We start from the raw sequence: 11,082 nt of genomic DNA, 5'->3' as shown, positions 1-11,082 counted from the left end.
TAACACTCTAGAGCTAGAACTACTTAACTCAGGAATTATGGAAAAAGGAGTGGAAAAAGGAACTTAAAATATAATGTATATTTTTGTAAAATATTTTATCTAAATGTTTTATATAATATACAACAGTTAATCAAGTAATGGTAATGTAGGCCTCTGTACATTTTTCTACACTCCTCTGTTACCCATGTACACTCCTCAACACCCCTCTGTCACCCATGTACGCTCCTCTACACCCCTCTGTCACCCATGTACACTCCTCTACAACGCTCTGTCACCCATGTACACCCCTCTACACCCATCTGTTACCCATTTACACTCCTCTATGCTCCCCCGTCACCCATGTACACTCCTCTACACCCTTCTATCACCAATGTACACCCCTACACCCTTCTGTTATCCATGTATACTACTCTGCGCTCCTCTGTAACCCACTTACACTCCTCTACACCCCCAACACCTCTCTGTCACCAATGTATACCACTCTGTCACCCCCTATGCCCCCTTTCACCCATCTATCACTCATATACACTCCTCTAAACCACTCTGCCACCCATGTACACATCTCTACACCTCCAACATCCCTCTGTCACCTACGTACACCCTTCTATCACCCCGTACACCGCTCTTTCACCCCCTACGTCCCCCTGTCACCCATGTACACTACTCTACGATCCTCTGTCACCCATGTACACTCCTCTACACCCCTCTGTCACCCATGTACACTCCTCTACACCCCTCTGTCACCCATGTACACCCCTCTACACCCATCTGTTACCCATTTACACTCCTCTAAGCTTCTCCGTCACCCATGTAAACTCCTCTACACCCTGCTATCACCAATGTACACCCCTACACCCTTCTGTTATCCATGTATACTACTCTGCGCTCCTCTGTCACCCACGTACACTCCTCTACACCCCCAACACCTCTCTGTCACCAATGTACACCACTCTGTCACCCCCTACGCCCCCTTTCACCCATTTACACCCATCTATCACCCATGTACACTCCTCTAAACCACTCTGCCACTCATGTACACTCCTCGACACTGCTGTTACCAATGTTCCCCTTTCTGCTACCTTTTTACTCGTCAACTTTGGAATGTTCCTAATCTCTGTACCTGAGATATGGTTGTGTTATATATAAATCTGTCCATAGACGATATACTTATTAAAAACACATATATCTTCATGTATACGGGAAAGACTATGACATGTCTGCAGGTCTAGATTTTACATCTAGCCTGATTGTTATCAGTAATTAATATAAATATTAATTACCTGTTTCGTGGTTCCTTTCTTGCAGCTGACGGGGGAATATGTCACGTTCACCTTTTCACAGGGCATCAGTCCTCTGTAAAAAAGACACAGGTATGATAACATGTTCCTGATACATGCTACAGACGCTAATATATATAACACTCTATGGCCAGAACTACTTAACTCAGGAATTATGGAAAAAGGAGTGGAAAAAGGAACTTACAATATAATGTATATTTTTGTAAAATATTTTATCTAAATGTTTTATATAATATACAACAGTTAATCAAGTAATGGTAATGTAGGCCTCTGTACACTCCTCTACACTCCTCTGTTACCCAAGTACACTCCTCTACACCCCACTGTCACCCATGTACACTCCTCTACACCCCTCTGTCACCCATGTACACTCCTCTACACCCCTCTGTCACCCATGTACATAACTCTACACCCATCTCTTACCCATTTACACTCCTCTACACTCCTCCACACTCCTACGTCACCCATGTACACTCCTCTACACCCCTCTATCACCATTGTACACCCCTACACCCTTCTGTTATCCATGTATACTACTCTGCGCTCCTCTGTCACCCACGTACACTCCTCTACACCCCCAACACCTCTCTGTCACCAATGTACACCACTCTGTCACCCCCTACGCCCCCTTTCACCCATTTACACCCATCTATCACTCATATACACTCCTCTAAACCACTCTGCCACCCAAGTACACATCTCTACACCCCCAACACACCTCTGTCACCTATGTACAACCTTCTATCACCCCGTACACCCCTCTTTCACCCCCTACGTCCCCCTGTCAATCATGTACACTACTCTACGATCCTCTGTCACCCATGTACACTCCTCTACACCCCTCTGACACCACTCCTCTGTTACCATGTACACTCCTCTACGCTCCTCTATCACCCATGTACACTCCTCTACACACCCGACACCTCTCTGTCACCCATGTACACCCCTCTGTCACTCCCTACGCCCACTGTCACCCATGTACCCCCATCTATCACCCATGTACACTCCGCGACACTCCTGTTACCCATGTTCACCTTTCTGCTACCTTTTTACTCGTCAACTTTAGAATGTTCCTAATCTCTGTACCTGAGATATGGTTGTGTTATATATAAAGCTGTCCATAGACGATATACTTATTAAAAACACATATATCTTCATGTATACGGGAAAGACCATGACATGTCTGCAGGTCTAGATTTTACATCTAGCCTGATTGTTATCAGTAATTAATATAAATATTAATTACCTGTTTCGTGGTTCCTTTCTTGCAGCTGACGGGGGTATATGTCACGTTCACCTTTTTACCGTGCATCAGTCCTCTGTAAAAAAGACACAGGTATGATAACATGTTCCTGATACATGCTACAGACGCTAATATATATAACACTCTAGGGCCAGAACTACTTATCTCAGGAATTATAGAAAAAGGAGTGGAAAAAGGAACTTAAAATATAATGTATATTTTTGTAAAATATTTTATCTAAATGTTTTATATAATATACAACAGTTAATCAAGTAATGGTAATGTAGGCCTCTGTACACTCCTCTTCACTCCTCTGTTACCCATGTACACTCCTCTACACCCCTCTGTCACCCATGTACACTCCTCTACACTCCTCTGTCACCCATGTACACTCCTCTACACCCCTCTGTCACCCATGTACACTCCTCTACACCGCTCTGTCACCCATGTACACCCCTCTACACCCATCTGTTACCCATTTACACTCCTCTAAGCTCCTCCGTCACCCATGTACACTCCTCTACACCCTTCTATCACCAATGTACACCCCTACACCCTTCTGTTATCCATGTATACTACTCTGCGCTCCTCTGTCACCCACGTAAACTCCTCTACACCCCCAACACCTCTCTGTCACCAATGTACACCACTCTGTCACCCCCTACGCCCCCTTTCACTTATTTACACCCATCTATCACTCATATACACTCCTCTAAACCACTCTGCCACCAATGTACACATCTCTACACCCCCAACACCCCTATGTCACATGTGTACACCCTTCTATCACCCCGTACACCCCTCTTTCACCCCCTACATCACCCATGTACACTACTCTATGATCCTCTGTCACCCATGTACACTCCTCTACACCCCTCTGTCACCCATGTACACTCCTCTACACCCCTCTGTCACCCATGTACACTCCTCTACACCGCTCTGTCACCCATGTACAACCCTCTACACCCATCTGTTACCCATTTACACTCCTCTAAGCTCCTTCGTCACCCATGTACACTCCTCTACACCCCTCTATCACCAATGTACACCCCTACACCCTTCTGTTATCCATGTATACTACTCTGCGCTCCTCTGTCACCCACGTACACTCCTCTACACCCCCAACACCTCTCTGTCACCAATGTACACCACTCTGTCACCCCCTACGCCCCCTTTCACCCATTTATACCCATCTATCACTCATATACACTCCTCTAAACCACTCTGCCACCCATGTACACATCTGTACACCCCCAACACCACTCTGTCACCTAGGTACACCCTTCTATCACCCCGTACACCCCTCTTTCACCCCCTACGTCCCCCTGTCACCCATGTACACTACTCTACGATCCTCTGTCACCCATGTACACTCCTCTACACCCCTCTGTCACCCATGTACACTCCTCTACACCCCTCTGTCACCTATGTACACTCCTCTACACCGCTCTGTCACCCATGTACACCCCTCTACACCCATCTGTTACCCATTTACACTCCTCTAAGCTCCTCCGTCACCCATGTACACTCCTCTACACCCCTCTATCACCAATGTACACCCCTACACCCTTCTGTTATCCATGTATACTACTCTGCGCTCCTCTGTCACCCACGTACACTCCTCTACACCCCCAACACCTCTGCCACCCATGTACACTCCTCAACACTGCTGTTACCAATGTTCCCTTTTCTGCTACCTTTTTACTCGTTAACTTTGGAATGTTCCTAATCTCTGTACCTGAGATATGGTTGTGTTATATATAAAGCTGTCCATAGACGATATACTTATTAAAAACACATATATCTTCATATATACGGAAAGACTATGACATGTCTGCAGGTCTAGATTTTACATCTAGCCTGATTGTTATCAGTAATTAATATAAATATTAATTACCTGTTTCGTGGTTCCTTTCTTGCAGCTGACGGGGGTATATGTCACGTTCACCTTTTCACCGGGCATCAGTCATCTGTAAAAAAAGACACAGGTATGATAACATGTTCCTGATACATGCTACAGACGCTAATATATATAACACTCTAGGGCCAGAACTACTTAACTCAGGAATTATGGAAAAAGGAGTGGATAAAGGAACATAAAATATAATGTATATTTTTGTAAAATATTTTATCTAAATGTTTTATATAATATACAACAGTTAATCAAGTAATGGTAATGTAGGCCTCTGTACACTCCTATGTTACCCATGTACACTCCTCTACACCCCTCTGTCACCCATGTACACTCCTCTACACCCCTCTGTCACCCATGTACACTCCTCTACACCCCTCTGTCACCCATGTACACTCCTCTACACCCCTCTGTCAACCATGTACACCCCTCTACACCCATCTGTTACCCATTTACACTCCTCCGTCACCCATGTACACTCCTCTACACCCCTCTATCACCAATGTACACCCCTACACCCTTCTGTTTTCCATGTATACTACTCTGCGCTCCTCTGTCACCCACATACACTCCTCTACACCCCCAACAGCTCTCTGTCACCAATGTACACCACTCTGTCACCCCCTACGCCCCCTTTCACCCATTTACACCCATCTATCACTCATATACACTCCTCTAAACCACTCTGCCACCCAAGTACACATCTTGACACCCCCAACACACCTCTGTCACCTATGTACACCCTTCTATCACCCCGTACACCCCTCTTTCACCCCCTACGTCCCCCTGTCACCCATGTACACTACTCTACGATCCTCTGTCACCCATGTACACTCCCCTACACCCCTCTGACACCACTCCTCTGTTACCATGTACACTCCTCTACGCTCCTCTATCACCCATGTACACTCCTCTACACACCCAACACCTCTCTGTCACCCATGTACACCCCTCTGTCACTCCCTACGCCCACTGTCACCCATGTACCCCCATCTATCACCCATGTACACTCCTCGACACTCCTGTTACCCATGTTCACCTTTCTGCTACCTTTTTACTCGTCAACTTTAAAATGTTCCTAATCTCTGTACCTGAGATATGGTTGTGTTATATATAAAGCTGTCCATAGACGATATACTTAGTAAAAACACATATATCTTCATGTATACGGGAAAGACTATGACATGTCTGCAGGTCTAGATTTTACATCTAGCCTGATTGTTATCAGTAATTAATATAAATATTAATTACCTGTTTCGTGGTTCCTTTCTTGCAGCTGACGGGGGAATATGTCACGTTCACCTTTTCACCGGGCATCAGTCCTCTGTAAAAAAGACACAGGTATGATAACATGTTCCTGATACATGCTACAGACGCTAATATATATAACACTCTAGGGCCAGAACTACTTATCTCAGGAATTATAGAAAAAGGAGTGAAAAAAGGAACTTAAAATATAATGTATATTTTTGTAAAATATTTTATCTAAATCTTTTATATAATATACAACAGTTAATCAAGTAATGGTAATGTAGGCCTCTGTACACTCCTCTTCACTCCTCTGTTACCCATGTACACTCCTCTACACCCCTCTGTCACCCATGCACACTCCTCTACACCCCTCTGTCACCCATATACACTCCTCTACACCCCTCTGTCACCCATGTACACTCCTCTACACCGCTCTGTCACCCATGTACAACCCTCTACACCCATCTGTTACCCATTTACACTCCTCTAAGCTCCCCGTCACCCATGTACACTCCTCTACACCCTTCTATCACCAATGTACACCCCTACACCCTTCTGTTATCCATGTATACTACTCTGCGCTCCTCTGCCACCCACATACACTCCTCTACACCCCCAACACCTCTCTGTCACCAATGTACACCACTCTGTCACCCCCTACGCCCACTTTCACCCATTTACACCCATCTATCACTCATATACACTCCTCTAAACCACTCTGCCACCCATGTACACATTTCTACACCCCCAACACCCCTCTGTCACCTACGTACACCCTTCTATCACCCCGTACACGCCTCTTTCAACCCCTACGTCCCCCTGTCACCCATGTACACTACTCTACGATCCTCTGTCACCCATGTACACTACTCTACACCCCTCTGTCACCCATGTACACTCCTCTACACCCCTTTGTCACCCATGTACACCCCTCTACACCCATCTTTTACCCATTTACACTCCTCTAAGCTCCTCCGTCACCCATGTACACTCCTCTACACCCTTCTATCACCAATGTACACCCCTACACCCTTCTGTTATCCATGTATACTACTCTGCGCTCCTCTGTCACCCACGTACACTCCTCTACACCCCAAACACCTCCCTGTCACCAATATACACCACTCTGTCACCCCCTACGCCCCCTTTCACCCATTTACACCCATCTATCACTCATATACACTCCTCTGAACCACTCTGCCACCCATGTACACACCTCTACTACCCCAACACCCCTCTGTCACCTATGTACACCCCTCTATCACCCCATACACCCCTCTTTCACCCCCTACGTCCCCCTGTCACCCATGTACACTACTCTACGATCCTATGTCACCCATGTACACTCCTCTACACCCCTCTGACACCACTCCTCTGTTACCATGTACACTCCTCTACGCTCCTCTATCACCCATGTACACTCCTCTACACACCCAACACCTCTCTGTCACCCATGTGCACCCCTCTGTCACTCCCTACGCCCACTGTCGCCCATGTACACCCATCTATCACCCATGTACACTCCTGTTACCCATGTTCACCTTTCTGCTACCTTTTTACTCGTCAACTTTGGAATGTTCCTAATCTCTGTACCTGAGATATGGTTGTGTTATATATAAAGCTGTCCATAGACGATATACTTATTAAAAACACATATATCTTCATGTATACGGGAAAGACTATGACATGTCTGCAGGTCTAGATTTTACATCTAGCCTGATTGTTATCAGTAATTAATATAAATATTAATTACCTGTTTCGTGGTTCCATTCTTGCAGCTGACGTGGGTATGTGACACGTTCACCTTTTCACCGGGCATCAGTCCTCTGTAAAAAAGACACAGGTATGATAACATGTTCCTGATACATGCTACAGACGCTAATATATATAACACTCTAGGAACAGAACTACTTATCTCAGGAATTATGGAAAAAGGAGTGGAAAAAGGAACTTAAAATATAATGTGTATTTTTGTTAAATATTTTATCTAAATGTTTTATATAATATACAACAGTTAATCAAGTAATGGTAATGTAGGCCTCTGTACACTCCTCTTCACTCCTCTGTTACCCATGTACACTCCTCTACACCCCTCTGTCACCCATGTACACTTCTCTACACCCTCTGTCACCCATGTACACTCCTCTACACCCTTTTGTCACCCATGTACACTCCTCTACACCGCTCTGTCACCCATGTTCACCTCTCTACACCCATCTGTTACCCATTTACACTCCTCTAAGCTCCCCGTCACCCATGTACACTCCTCTACACCCTTCTATCACCAATGTACACCCCTACACCCTTCTGTTATCCATGTATACTACTCTGCGCTCCTCTGCCACCCACGTACACTCCTCTACACCCCCAACACCTCTCTGTCACCAATGTACACCACTCTGTCACCCCCTACGCCCCCTTTCACAAATATACACCCATCTATCACTAATATACACTCCTCTAAACCACTCTGCCACCCATGTACACATCTCTACACCCCAACACCCCTCTGTCACCTATGTACACCCTTCTATCACCCCGTACACCGCTCTTTCACCCCCTACGTCCCCCTGTCACCCATGTACACTACTCTACGATCCTCTGTCACCCATGTAAACTCCTCTACACCCCTCTGTCAACCATGTACACTTCTCTACACCCCTCTGTCACCCATGTACACCCCTCTACACCCATCTGTTACCCATTTACACTCCTCTAAGCTTCTCCGTCACCCATGTACACTCCTCTACACCCTTCTATCACCAATGTACACCCCTACACCCTTCTGTTATCCATGTATACTACTCTGCGCTCCTCTGCCACCCACGTACACTCCTCTACACCCCCAACACCTCTCTGTCACCAATGTACACCACTCTGTCACCCCCTACGCCCCCTTTCACAAATATACACCCATCTATCACTAATATAAACTCCTCTAAACCACTCTGCCACCCATGTACACATCTCTACAACCCAACACCCCTCTGTCACCTACGTACACCCTTCTATCACCCCGTACACCCCTCTTTCACCCTCTACGTCCCCCTGTCACCCATGTACACTACTATACGATCCTCTGTCACCCATGTACACTCCTCTACACCCCTCTGTCACCCATGTACACTCCTTCACACCCCTTTGTCACCCATGTACACCCCTCTACACCCATCTGTTACCCATTTACACTCCTCTAAGCTCCTCCGTCACCCATGTACACTCCTCTACACCCTTCTATCACCAATGTACACCCCTACACCCTTCTGTTATCCATGTATACTACTCTGCGCTCCTCTGTCACCCCCAACACCCCTCTGTCACCTGTGTACACCCTTCTATCACCCCATATACCCCTCTTTCATGCCCTACGTCCCCCTGTCTCCCATGTACACTCCTCTACACCCCTCTGTCACCCATGTACACTCCTCTACACCCCTCTATCACCAATGTACACCCCTACACCCATGTATACTACTCTGCGCTCCTCTGTCACCCACATACACTCCTCTACACCCCCAACACCACTCTGTCACCAATGTACACCACTCTGTCACCCCCTACGCCCCCTTTCACCCATTTGCACCCATCTATCACTCATATACACTCCTCTGAACCACTCTGCCACCCATGTTCACACCTCTACACCCCCAACACCCCTCTGTCACCTATGTACACCCCTCTATCACCCCGTACTCCCCTCTTTCATCCCCTACGTCCCCCTGTCACCCATGTACACTCCTCTGTTACCCATGTACACTCCTCTACGCTCCTCTGTCACCCATGTACACTCCTCTACACCCCTCTGACACCCATGTACACTGCTCTACACTCCTCTGTTACCATGTACACTCCTCTATGCTCCCCTATTACCCATGTACACTCCTCTACACACCTAACACCTCTGTCACCCATGTACACCCCTCTGTCACCCCCTACGCCCCCTGTCACCCATGTACACCCATCTATCACCCATGTACACTCCTCTAAACCACTCTGCCACTCATGTACACTCCTCGACACTGCTGTTACCAATGTTCCTCTTTCTGCTACCTTTTTACTCGTCAACTTTGGAATGTTCCTAATCTCTGTACCTGAGATATGGTTGTGTTATATATAAAGCTGTCCATAGACGATATACTTATTAAAAACACATATTTCTTCATATATCTGGGAAAGACTATGACATGTCTGCAGTTCTAGATTTTACATCTAGCCTGATTGTTATCAGTAATTAATATAAATATTAATTACCTGTTTCGTGGTTCCTTTCTTGCTGCTGAAGGGGGTATATGTCACGTTCACCTTTTTGACGGGCATCAGTCATCTGTAAAAAAAGACACAGGTATGATAACATGTTCCTGATACATGCTACAGACGCTAATATATATAACACTCTAGGGCCAGAACTACTTATCTCAGGAATTATGGAAAAAGGAGTGGAAAAAGGAACTTAAAATATAATGTATATTTTTGTTAAATATTTTATATAAATGTTTTATTTGTGATCGGAGGCTCAAATGCGTAGCGTACCTACCTAACAGCCTAACCACTGATATACTAACTAACAGGCAGTCTGAGTTGTGCCATATACTGCCGCGTGTAGGTACACCTGAATAAAATAGAGGGCATACCTTAGATAGAAAAAGACTCCTAAGAGATTAAATGAATTTTTTAAAAGAGGGGGGGTTGGGTGGGATGTGAAGAACCCGCGGCGTACTGTGCTAGGGGCACCGCGGGTTCTTATAGTGATTAACCCCGCCCCCTCTCACTAATACAGGCTAACTGCGTTAGCCTTCACACTTGTGATCGGTGGCTCAAATGCATAGCGTACCTACCTAACAGCCTAACCACTGATATACTAACTAACAGGCAGTCTGAGTTGTGCCATATCCTGCCGCGTGTAGGTACACCTGAATAAAATAGAGGGCAAAACTTCAATATTTGAAACAAAAAAGCTTTATGAAATAAGACAACATTACAGAACCAGAAACTGGAAAGCATGGGACCTTCCAGACTTTGGATTTCAGCGACTCAAATTACGAATCACACGGGCTGGCATCCCCTGACGTGATGCTGATGAGGTGGCACCGATGCGAAGGGGGTGTCCAGATATCACAGCCGAGTCACCCCCCACAGCCTATCACTAAAATACGTACTTTAACAAATTGCGGAGTGGTGAGAGCAAAACCTCAGAATAATAATAACGGCTGCGACCTACTGGCTCCCTGGCGTGTGAACAACAGGTCACGTAGCAGCCGAACCGGGCACTACCTATGAAATGAAATGTGGAAAAGCAGCAGATGGTAACGACTTGCCCGGGTAACGATGTTTTAGTAGCGCTCAACTCAAGCTAATAGTGATCGGAATTCCATATCAGT

The 11,082-nt window shown here is 46.0% G+C and overlaps 1 long non-coding RNA gene across 1 annotated transcript; it reads right to left on the bottom strand.

Moving 5' to 3' along the window:
* Positions 1–1,279: 1,279 nt before the first annotated feature.
* On the bottom strand, positions 1,280–10,031 carry LOC130275516 (uncharacterized). Its single transcript, XR_008844809.1, has 3 exons — positions 9,956–10,031; positions 7,458–7,530; positions 1,280–1,353 (listed from the first exon to the last, which is right to left on the bottom strand). It is a non-coding gene; the product is annotated as an uncharacterized LOC130275516 (long non-coding RNA).
* Between the last annotated feature and the right edge of the window lie 1,051 nt (positions 10,032–11,082).

This window comes from Hyla sarda, chromosome 6 (genome assembly GCF_029499605.1).
Source record: "Hyla sarda isolate aHylSar1 chromosome 6, aHylSar1.hap1, whole genome shotgun sequence".
NCBI classification, from domain to species: domain Eukaryota; kingdom Metazoa; phylum Chordata; class Amphibia; order Anura; family Hylidae; genus Hyla; species Hyla sarda.
This window is presented reverse-complemented; position numbering and strand designations above follow the sequence as displayed.